Genomic DNA, 12,682 nt, shown 5'->3' with positions numbered 1-12,682 from the left:
TTAACCCACTGAGCCACCCAGGCGCCCCTACATGGATATGTTTGATGCTGTCTCACAATTCTTTGAGGTTCTGTTCAATTTTTCTTCATTCTTTTTTCCATTTTTCAGATTGGAAGATTTCTATTAATATATGTTCAAATTCACTGATTTGCTCTTCTGCCAATCTGCTTTTGAGCCCATTTAGGGAATTTTTCATTTTATTTATTGTACTTTTCAACTCTAAAATTTCCATTTGGTTCTTTTTTATGGTTTCTATTTCTGTATTAACATTCCTTACTTATTAGATATTTTCATATTTTATTTTAATTCTTTGAACAAGTTTTCTTTGATTTTTTTAAATATATGAATAATAGCTGCTTTTAAGTTGTTTGCTCAGTCTAATATCTGGACTCATAGAGTTGGCTTCTATTGACTGATTTTTTTTTCCTGAATGTGAAGCACACATCACTGTTTCTCTGCATTTCTCATAATTTTGGGTTGATACCAGGCATTTTCAATAATACATTATAGCAAGTCTGTATTTGGATTTTCCACCCCTGATTTAAAAAAAAAAAAAAAAAATTGGGCTTCGGTGTTTGAATCTTTCTCCCCCATGAGTTACAGACCACGGCTGATGTCTCTGCCCAGACTTTAAATTTTTAAAAAATTATTATTATTATTATTATTATTATTATTTGGCCTGGCTTACTAGAAGTCATCTCTGTGTCAGATAGTCTAGTGGTCAGCCACTGATTTCAGCAGAGATTTTGCTTAAATACCTTGAGTTCATAAGGCTTTAATTCAATCTTCTGCTAACTTACCTATATGTAGACCAAATAATCAGTGCATTCAAAATTAGCTAGTTCTCAAGTATGCCTAGGATTTTGTTTTTCACTGGGCTCTCTTTGGTACACCCTGTGCATGTGTGTAATTTCTCAGTCAGCCAGGAATAGGTGGAGAGCTAATCTAGCCTTCCATGGCTCTGTCATTTTCAGGATCTCTTTGTTAAATTTTTGTCTAGTCAGGCTGCTTTCCCTAGCTGTGATCATAAACTCAGGCTAGCAGGGTTGTGAGTTTTAATGGTTTATTTGCTACAAAAAAACCTTTTTTTTTTTTTTTAAACTTATAATGCTGCCATGGCTATTTGCTTCCTGTCCCTTGTCTAGTTTGCCTCTTCTTGCAGCAAAGCTGCTGGTTTTCACAAACAGCCTCACTTTTTTACAACTACCATTTTCAGCAACTAACCTGGGGATGGGAGGGTGAGTATGAACCCAGACAAAAAGGCCATAGACTCCTGCTGTTCTTATCTGAGGTCTCAATTTCTAAAAAAAATAATAATTATTTCTCAATTTGGTGTTTGCCTTTGGTCATTTTTCCAGGGTTCTGAAATGGTTATTTTTAAATTTTTTTATTTTTACATTAACATATAATGTATTATTAGCCCCAGGGGTACAGGTCTGTGAATCACCAGGTTTACACACTTCACAGCACTCACCATAGCACATAGCTTCCCCAATGTCCATAATCCAGCCACCCTCTCAATACCCCCTCCCCCTGGCAACCCTCACTTTGTTTTGTGAGATTAAGAGTCTCTTATGGTTTGTCTCCCTCCAGATCCCATCTTGTTTAATTTATTTTTTTCCTACCCCCAAGCCCCCACATTGCCTCTCAACTTCCTCAAATCAGGGAGATCATATGTAGTTGTCTTACTCTGATGGACTTATTTCGCTCAGCATAATACCCTCTAGTTCCATCCACGTCGTCACAAATGGCAAGATTTCATTTCTTTTGATGGCTGCATAGTATTCCATTGTGTATATATATATCTATCTCACATCTTCTTTATCCATTCGTCTGTTGATGGACATCTAGGTTCTTTCCATAGTTTGGCTATTGTAGACATTGCTGCTTCAGGTGCACATGCCCCTTCAGATCACTACATTTGAATCTTTAGGGTAAAAACCCAGTAGTGCAATTGCTGGTCGTAGGGTAGCTTTATTTTCAACTTTTTGAGGAACCTCCATGCTGTTTTCCAGAGTGGTTGCACCAGTTTGCATTCCCACCAACAGTGTAGGAGGGTTCCCCTTTCTCTACATCCTCGCCAGCATCTATCATGAAATGGTTATTTTTGACAATTCTGTCCAGTTTATACTTATTTGTTGAAGAGAGGAGTCACATATTTCTTCATTCTATCATAGCCAAAATAGTTCTGTATGCATGCTTGATAATTTTTTTGAATGTAAGATGTTGTTTTGCTGGATTTTGTTTTATATCTTTAACTACAGTTGGACTTTATTCTGGTGCAGTTAAATTACTTGGGATCATTTGGTTTATTTCAAGGCTTGCTTTTAAGTTTTGTTGGAAGAGGTCTGGGTTACCTTTAATCTAGGGCTAATTTAGGGCTACTATGAAGGACTTCTTTTTTTTTTTTTTTTTTTTTTTTTTTTTGAGGACTCTTCCCAATGCCCCATGTATTATGAGGTCTTTCTACTGTGGCTAGTAGGAACATGAACTGTTCCCGGTCTATGAATTGTTCTGCCTTTCACGTGGTTCTTTGTCTGACCTAGAGTAGATTCCTCTAACATATGCACAGATCAGTGCCTTGTCAGAGACTTGATGGGATTGCTCTGCAGAACTCTGGAGCACTGTCTCTCATTCCTTCTCACTCTCTGCTGTTGCTCACTCTTATCCAGTACTCTGCTCCACAAATTCTAGCTACCCTAGCCTCCCCTAGCTAGGTCTCTTTCTCTGCATAGGGATCTGTTTAATTCCCCCTCTCAGTAATGTGGACTGAAAGTTGCTTCCAAGAAGTAAGTTCATGAAATTGTAGGGCTCGCCTTATTTCTTTTCTCTCAAGGATCATAGTCCTGTACTACCTTTCTGAAAAATAGTTATATCTATCTATCTATCTATCTATCTAGTCCATTTTTCTAATTACTTAGAAAAGGAAGATAGATGTCTGTTAGTCCATCCTGGTTGAAAGTGAAAGTTGAAGAATTTTAATCAGGGGACAGAGGTTATTTTATTCATCATTTAAGATTACCATGGTTGCTTCACAGAGAATGAATTATATGGAATAAGATTGGAAAAAGAGAGATCAGTTAGAAGGTTTAGTGGTCATCTAGGGCAGAGATGATGGTTGCCTAGATATTGAAATTACCACAATAAGTTCAATAAATTTCAAAAAGTTGTGGTTATTGCAATTTAAAAGAATAGATTTGAGACATATTTTGAACATAAGATGGATAAGATCTGCTGATTATTTAGAGGAAATAGATAAGTAAAATGAGGTTACAAGGATGATTCCTGACTAGCACACCCAGCCAACTTTCATTTCCTTTATCCTTTTTAGACCCAAATAATCTGACTTTTCATCCTTCCCTTGCCATTCTGCCCTTTGAGTCCAATCCCCTTTCCTGTTTTTTTCTTCCTCTCTGAAAACATAAAATGTATAATAGTTAATCCAGCAACAGTGGAAAGGATAATTTACTGGTCATGTACCTGGTGGGTGTTAAGCCCCAGTAGAGTCAGCTTATTTAGTGGCCTACAACAAACAGTTCCCAAGAAAAGAGGAGAACCTGACAAAACCAAGTCAGGCAGGCTGTGTAGGACCCACTGTTATAATACAATTAGCAAGATTTCAGGCAAACAAAGAAGATTCAAAAGAGGTCCCATAAGACAGAGTTCTCCTGTTGGTTAGGGCTCTGGTTGGGTGAAGCTTGGAGCTACATGGTTGGCCCCATCTCCGGGCTGACAGTCACAGCAAGTATAACTTTCCTAGATGTGAAGCGTTGTCCTGTTTAATCTCCAGGAGCGCATGGCATCTGTGTTCAAAAGAAGAGTCACTTCCTTTGGGAGGACTGACCTTAGCTGGAGGCTTTGTAGTGTGAGATCCTAAAGCATAGGGCCCAAAAGGCCAAGGAGGTATAAACTTCTTTGTGTCAATGCTATGAATAAATTAATCCAGTCACTCCTCAGAGTGGGCAAGAGGCTGGGGGTGGGAATCAAATAGGCTGGATCTGAGAGTCTCTTGGATCTTTCGCAGTTCTCTTTAGCGCCACACAGTTTAACAGTGCATTATTCTATAACTGCTTTGTAATGTCTGAGTTGTTACATCCTTAACTAGACTACTATATTTGTTTCCCAGGGCTGTCATTACAAAGTACCACAAAATGTTTGGCTTAAAATAATAAATTTGTTGTCTTGGAGTTCTGGGGGCTAGAAGTTCAAAATCAAGGTGTTGACAGGGCCATACTCCAAGACTATTCAGAGACTGACATAATTACTTTATTGGACCAATTATGAGCCACTCTCAAATGTAAGGCCACATTTTCTTATGAAATATGTAGGGAGAATCTCTTTGCCTCATCTAGCTTCTGGTGTTGGCTGGCAATCCTTGGAGTTCCTTGGCTCATAGATATATCACTCCAAACTCTGCCTCTGTCACCACATGGCCATGTTTTCCTCGTGTCTCTGTCTGTCTCTTCTCTTCTTATTAGGACACAGTACGACCTCATCTTAAATTTGCAACTACCCTATTTCCAAATAAAGTCATATTCTGAAGTATGGGGAATTAAGACTTCAACATATTTCTCTGAGGGACACAATTCAATCCATAACAATCTCCCTTAAGGAAAAGACCAGTATCTCATCCCTTTTTCTTTCATTCCATGGACACTTAACTCAGGAAATTCAGCAAGTTTCCTGCTTTGGGCAGATGTAAAATAAATGGGAGGACTAGGATTTAAAAAAATGACACAAATTTTATGTAAGGCAGGAAAATGTATTTAACTGTAGTGAAATAATATTTTGATATTAACTGATATGCATATTCCTATAATTGTTTTTACTTATCCTATGGCTTTCCCCCCATTCTTGAGATATGGATTGTCTTAGGAAGGTTGTTACAGAAAAATCAGAGAACAAGAGTGAAATATTACCTTTTGAGTTTTAAAAGCTTAGGTCTAGGAAGAAGATAAAAGGATTTAAAACAATATTTGGTTAATCAAAGCCAGTTTATCCCCTCGCCCTTATATCAACCTGAGATTAATATCTACAGAACTGAGCAGGGAAGAAGAGGAACATCTGAGAGAAGGAAAGACATTTTTGGTTACCGAGCAGGGGTCCTGCGGCTTACCCTCAGGTCCCATTCCTGGGACCAATCAAGGAAGTAGAACCTTCCCCAGAAAGATATAGGGATTTCAGAGAAGAGAAAGGTTGTACCTTGTTCCCAGGAAGGTCAAAAGATTGGTAAGATTTTCCTGTCCTTACAGCTGAATGTTTCCTGTGTCTCTGAGAGGGACACACAAGTACCTGAGACAGAATGAGGCTGGAGGGGACTGTGGTGGGGGGCAAGGGGCCAAGAATGACTTCACGACGAGGGCCCAACTGAAGATAGACATCTCAATAGATGCAGGTACAGACAAATAATAACTAAAGGCCAAAGTCCACACCTCCACCCTATCTCCAACCCTTCTAGATCTCAAGGCCACCACTAAGGATGGCTCCCTGGATTGACATACTATATTTCAACTCCTATGTGGAATGAGACTCATAAAATAAATTGTTCAGTTATTTAAAAAATAAAGCCTATTTCTTTCATCCTCTAAATTGTGATCTGAGATTTATTTCAGCTATGTAAAGAAAATGATTGTTCTAAATGTACAAGTTGCTTCTTCTTTGTAGGTGGGTAGTGGGAACTGAAACTGTCCTCTGAGCAGCCAGGTACTCCCAAGTGTGACCTGGCATTTTCCCAGACTACAGAAATTATTGCTGAAATCTCACTGATTGGGCCTCTAGGAGGGAAGGAAAGGGAAGTGGAAGAAGTGGGTAGGGAGGTGGGTGTGTGATTAAACCACTCAAGTTATATTTTAAACTTTGGATATATTGTCCTGAGAGTGACTCTGGACCTTTTAGAGGGGGAAGTTCTGAGTAGCTGTGAAACTAGAGGTACCTGGAGAAAACTCAGCTGTTACTAAGGAGCAAGTGTGCTGAAATTGTAGTGTTAATGTCACCAGTCCTCGCTCAGAAGGCATCAGAGGAGAAGAGACAGTTCTGTGTGATAGGCCATGGGTTATCATTCTAAATCATCTCTGAAAAACTATGACTTCACATTTGAGGATATCTCATAATTCATCCAATAAGTTAAAATATGCCAGTCCCTGAATAGTCTTTCAGTTTGGGAGAAGAGAAATGGAGAGAAAAGGAAGCAGAAAGAGAAGAGAAGGAAGGGAACAGAAGTCATCTGAAATAAATGATCTCATTATATCTCTCATTTTGGAGGAGAGGTCAGAGTCAGAATGAGCCTTTGGAATTAGACTAAGATTTGAGTGTCTGTTTTGACACTCACTGAATGACCTCGAGCAAATATCACTCTCTGTCTTGAGTTTCCAATTTGTAAAATGGGATGTGTTATGTAAAGACCTGATGAATCTTGCTACTTTGGCTCTGAATATTCATTTCTAAATAAATTGTTCATCATTTTCATTTTTACTTTAATAACCCAGTGTGGTTGACAGCCTCTGATGTGGTCCCCAATGACTCCTATTTCCTGGTAGTCACAGCCTGTGTAATCCCTTCTCCTTGAGTGTGGGTTGGACCTGGTGACTTGTTTCTAATGAACAAAATATGAAAGAAATAATGGGATAATAGGTTATAAATCCTAAATTATAAAATGACTGGCTTCTGTCTTGTGTTCATTCTCTTGTCTTTTTTTCTCTCCCCTTCTCCTTTCTCTTGGATTACTTGTACTGAGGAAGCATGCTACCACGTGGTGAGCAACTCTGTGGAGATGGCCACATGGTGTGTTGGCAAACTGACACCCTCAGAGAAACAACACAGAGAAGCTGGAGCCTGCCAATGGACAAGGTAAGTGGGTCCTTCATTCTTGATCAAGTCTTTGAGATGACTACAAACAGCTTGGTTGTAATGTCATGACAGTCCTTGAGCTGGAAGCATTCAGCTAAGCTGTATAATACTTTGATGATTTTATGCTTATTAGACATGGTGAGCAGAAAGTAGTCTATTCTGTTCTGTTCTATTCTATTCTATTCTGTCTATTCTAGATACCATTTGTGTGCCAGAGAGTGGGAGATGAATTCCACAGAAATTCAAGGACCTGCCATATTGGTAAGAGTTCTAGAGGTCCAATTATCTGAAATCTGAAGAGATTTTCATCTAAGGTGAAAGGCAAATTACTGCATCTGGTTCTCGTTACCATTAAGAAAGAGGCGAAATGCCTACTGGTCTTCTTTGAATTTTTGAGGCAACATATATCTCATTTGGACTTACTACTTACCCATTATTACTTACCCATTTGCTGAGTGACCTGAAAAGCTGCCTGTTTTGAGTGAATCCCAGAATAAGAGTAGACTCTGCAACAGGTCAAGCTGCTATGGAAGCTGTTCTGCTAATTGGGCCATATGACTTAGAGAATATGATACTACTTGATGTATTAGTGCCACATAGGGATGCTATGGGAGCCTTTAGTATGCCCTACCCTACAGGTGAATCACAGCACAGACCCCAAGAATTTTTTTTAATATATTTTTTAGAATTTTATTTATTTATTTGACACACACACACACAGAGAGGGATCACAAGTAGGCAAAGCAGCAGGCAGAGAGGGGGAAGCAGACTCCCTGCTGAGTAGAGAGCCTGATGTGGGTCTGGATCCCAAGACCCTGAGATCATGACCTGAGCCGAAGGCAGCAGTTTAACCCACTGAGCCACCCAGGCGTCCAAGACCCCAAGAATTTTTTTAGCAAAGCCATGCTTTCTCCTTTTGGGAAACAATTTTTTTGACTTGTTACTGGGAATAGTATAGACTGAATGCTTGACCTCGAGTTATCAAGTTACCATATGGCCTGAGATGCTCATCGTGTACTGGGTATCATCTGGTGCAGCACTGCATCATCAAAGGAAGTAGTATGTGTGAGACTGGACTTAAGCAAGCCCTGGAGGCACAAGTAAATTGCATGAGGAAGTAGCCCAGATGTCCATGCCCCCAACTCCTGCTACATTTCCTTTTTTCTCTCAGCCACACTTATGGCTTCATGGTGAGCTCCCTAGGACAAGTTGACTAAGGAAGAAAGCCCTTGACATCAATTTACAGATAATTCTTCATGATATGCAGAAACCATTTGAAAGCGGACAGCTGTAGCACTACAGCTCCACTTTGGGACAGCTCTGAAAAACAGTGTTGAAAGGAAATCTTTCCTGTAGGTAGGACTTTGGACAGGACATAAGGTTGCTCATTTTGCCTAGATTGATAAATGGCCAGACATATGGGTCCACATCAACTTGTGGGCTGGGGCTAATGATTTGGCTAGTTGGTCAGGGACTTGGAAGGAACACATTGGAAAACTGGTGACAGGGAAATCTGGGGAAGGGATATGTGGATAAATCGCTCCAAATGGACCCGGAATATGAAAATACTTGTGTCCCATATGAATACTCATAAATCTTTCACAAAGAAAGATTTAAATAATCAGGTGAATAGGATGATCTCTTCTGTGGATATCAATCAGCCTTTCCAGTAACTCTTGTTCTTGTTTATTGGGATCATGAACAAATGGCCATGGAATCAGAATGGAGGTTATGCTTGTTCAGCAACATTAATTTTCGCACTTTCAACATGGAATTATTTGGATAAAGTCACTGCTGAATGCTCAACCTGCCAATAGCAGAGACTAACAAGGAGACCCCAAAATGGCATTTCCTCCATGCCCAATTGCATGTTAATTACATTGGTCTGCTTCCATCATGGACTGGATAGCATTTTGTCCTTATTGCATATGGATTCACTTTTTTCTGCTTGTTTTCTTGCAATGCTTCTCCCAAAGGTACTATTTGTGAACTGACCAAATATTTTTATCCAAAAACATGGTATTCTACACAGCATCACTTCTTCTTCTTCTTTTTTTTTTCAGCATCACTTCTAATCAAGGAACTCACTTTATATCAAATGAAGTTAGGCAATGGGTCCATGCTCATGGGATTCACTGGTCCTATCATGTTATTGATGATTCTGAAGCAACTGATGTGGTGGAAAGGTGAAATCAGCTTTTGAAGGTTCATTCATGGAACCAAGTAGGTGACAACACTTTGTAGGGCTGGAGCAAGGTCCTCCAGATTGCAATAAATGCTCTAAATCAACATCCGTTATATTGCTCTTTTGCCCAGAAATCACAGAATTGACAAATCTAGGAATCTAGGGGGTTGAAAGTGAAGTTGTTGCTCTCATTATTAACCCTAATGATCTTCTAGCATAATTTTTGTTTCTCATTCCCAGGATTTAAGGTTCTGCTGCTCTGGACCTTTTAGTTCCAATGAGAGGAATGTTTCTACCAGGAGATGCAACAATGATTCCAGTGAACTGGAAGTTGAGACTGCCACCTGGCCACTTTGGACTCTTAAGGCCACTGAATCAAGGCAAACAAGGGATTAACTAGATGGCTATGGGGATTGATCTCGACTATCAAGAGGAAATTGTGTTGCCATCATGCTCTGAGTATTTCTGGAATGCAGGAGATCCTCTAGGGCAACTTTCAGTATACCAATATATTGTGATTATTAACTCAATGGAAAGCTACAACTACCTCTAATTCAGGTAGGACCGTGACTGGCCCAGGCCCTTCAGGAATTTGGAACCAAAGAAATGTGGCCAGTTGCAGAAAAAGGACTATAATCATTATGAGTATTTTTTCTTTATTTAGATATGTATATATTTGTGTATATATATTGAGCAAATTTTTTTCCCTTCTTTTTCATCTCCTTCTCTAAGATATGCTACATGTAATTAACTTCATACTTCAATATTTAAGCTATAGGCTATCAAAGCGTGATGTGTGAATTAGATAGCAGGAGAATAAAGATCACTCAAACACAAAAGGGATTTTCATTCTCTTTTGATGAAAGGATTAACACAGGGGTTGGCAAACTATGGCCCAAGGGCTGGCCATCTGCTTTTGTAAATAATGTTTAGTTGGAATACAGCCACATTCATTCAGTTACATGTTGTCTATGGCTACTTTCAGGCTACCATTGAATAGTTGCTACAGAAACTATGTGGCCTGCAAAACCGGAAATATTTACTATTTGGTCCTTTAAGAAAGAGTTTTAGGACCTCTGGGTTAGCCAGTTATTGGTTTTATGGGGATAGTTCTATTATATTAGGCAGAAACATGACTTTGTTTTTATCTTTATTTGGAGGATATCAGCATGAGTGCCAAGTTGACAAAGGTGGTGGCTTTGTAAGGTGTCACCTTGGCCAGGCTAAAATACATTTCTCAGAATTCCCTTTCTTGTATATTTCCAGTTAGATTGGACCACATGAGAGACCCTCATGGGCAGCTTGGAGAGTGTAAGTGAAGTAACAGCTCACTTTTTTGTAGTTTACATATATTGTCTACTGACCCTCCTTGGTGTGGGACAGTGGCCAAGACTGGAATGGCTCCATCTTCTCCTGGATCCTCTTTCAACTTCTCTGTCATTTAGAGGTATTAGATGTTTTCACTCCTGTTGTGAGATTCACTAATGACTGCTAGTATATACTCAGTGTGGGTGTGTATATATGTTTGTGCATGTGCATATGTGCATGCATCTGTATGTGTGTGTTTACTTCTGTGAAAAAGGCCATGGCTTCTGCATGACCAAGGTCAGAAGCAAGAGCTGACGTAGGCTTTATGCACTAGCTTGTGCTCTCCCCACTGTATATCCTTACTGCCTGTCCTGAGGACTCCAAGTTCTAGTATCAGATGTAATGACCACAACCTCAGAGAGATTGTTTAGCCAGATGCTACAACTGTATCAGGTCAAATCTCTGAATATATGGATGACCAACCAGTATGTGCAGTTATTTCATAGAAGGACAATCTCTCTGACTAAACCCTAGATGATATGCCCAATAGTCATTTATAAAGTTGTTTAAAAAATTCAAATAGGTAGATTTATTTTTTTGTTATACTTCTCTTATTAATTTCTTTCTTTCTTTTTAAGACTTTATTTATTTATTTGACAGAGATCATAAGTAGGCAGAGAGACAGGCAGAGAGGCAGGCAGAGAGAGAGAAGGAAGCAGGCTGCCCCCTGAGAGAGCCTGATGCGGGGCTTGATCCCAGGACCCTGGGATCATGAACTAAGCTGAAAGCAGAGGCTTTAACCCACTGAGCCACCCAGGCACCCCTCTTTTTTTTTTTTTAAGACTTTATTTATTTATTTGACAGTGAGAGAGACAGTGAGAGAGGGAACACAAGCAGGGGAGTGGGAGAGGGAGAAACGGGCTTCCCACTGAGCAAGGAGCCCAACTTGGGGCTTGATCCCAGGACCCTGGGATCATGACCTGAGCAGAAGGCAGACGTTTAATGACTGTGCCACCCAGGTACCCCAGTTTCCTTCTTTTTAAAAAAAGATTTTATTTTTAATTAATCTCTACACCCAATGTGAGGTTCAAACTTATAACCCCAAGATCAAGAGCCACGTGCTCTACCGACTAAGCTAGGCAGGCACCCCTTCTGTTGTTAATTTCTAAGTCTTATCACATTTTTTTCAATGAAAGTGCTTGTGTGAGTACTGTCTTTCAGAGTTTGTGAAGAGTTCAGAGTACTGCCTTTGAGTTTTTCTTTATGACCTAATACATAGTCAGTTTTTATAACTGTTTCCACATATGTTCCAGAACAACCTGTAGTCTCTATTGAGTGCAAAGTTCTATATAACTTGTTACTATTCTATATAAATTCTACATACATTTAATTTTATCTCTTTGATCTATGTTAAAGTGTGTTAACATCTTCCAATATGACAGTGGCTCTGTCAATTTCTTTTTGTATTTCTAGTATTTTTGCTTTATACATTTTTGAAACTATATTGTTAGGTGCATGAAAGTTCATGACTGGTATAACTTCTTGATGGACCATACATTTTTATCGATATGAAATATCTATTTTTCACCCCTTTTAATATTTTGATGCCATCTTATTATCTGCCGCTACTATTTAATTAGTAATTGAAATAATATGTAAAGTGCTTAGTGTCATGCCTGAACAATAGTACACAGGCAATAAACGGTAGCTGCTGCTATTATTGTTATTATTATAGTAATTATTATCCCAAGTCCTACAGTGTACAGGTTGTCTGGTCTCTTTGGGGTACAAAGAGGAAAAGAAAGGATTGAAGGACTCTAGGTTAAGAAAAAGAGCAAGCACCTCACAGGTGCTGCATGTTGATGCTTAGGGCTCCTTCTCCCCTGAAGAAGGTGACAGAAACTCCAGGGAAGAGAGGCCTCAGGCTTGGACAAATCACCAGAAAGCCTGCCAAGACAGGTCTCCTAAGCAGCCAAGACAAAATAACAGAAACAGATTTTCTTGTTGGATTTTGGCCTTTCTGCTTTTGAGGCCCAGCTGAAACCAGGAATAGAAAGAAGCAAAATAAGGTCAGACCCAGTAGTAGACATGTTGCTGTGGTTGGAAGGTCAGATTGATCTCTTCTGAGATCCCTTCATATTTTGGCACACACAGGCCTATAAAAGCAATGCCTACAGCTGTGATAATTCTCCACCCTCAGTGGAATTCTCAACTCTGCCACACTTGGATGTATTTAAGATTCTGGTCTCACCGCCTCATTCCCCACATGAAGATCTCTCAGGTCATCTCTCAGGTCTGCCCTGCAGTTAGATCCATTTTTATTTTATTAGATGTCCTTGTTTC

At 39.5% G+C, this 12,682-nt stretch overlaps 1 long non-coding RNA gene across 1 annotated transcript in view; it reads left to right on the top strand.

The window, feature by feature from the left end:
* Positions 1 to 9,802, top strand: part of LOC132022574 (uncharacterized) — a 110,870-nt gene extending 101,068 nt beyond the window's left edge. The window contains exons 4-7 of the long non-coding RNA XR_009405632.1: positions 6,738 to 6,846; positions 7,044 to 7,107; positions 8,910 to 9,069; positions 9,272 to 9,802. This is a non-coding gene — a long non-coding RNA (uncharacterized LOC132022574). The remainder of the gene's footprint in view (positions 1 to 6,737; positions 6,847 to 7,043; positions 7,108 to 8,909; positions 9,070 to 9,271) is intronic.
* Positions 9,803 to 12,682: the final 2,880 nt, after the last annotated feature.

The sequence above is a fragment of the Mustela nigripes genome, chromosome 7 (assembly GCF_022355385.1).
Source record: "Mustela nigripes isolate SB6536 chromosome 7, MUSNIG.SB6536, whole genome shotgun sequence".
NCBI lineage: Eukaryota > Metazoa > Chordata > Mammalia > Carnivora > Mustelidae > Mustela > Mustela nigripes.
Note: the sequence above shows the minus strand (reverse complement) of the source record. Positions and strands in the feature narration are given on the sequence as shown.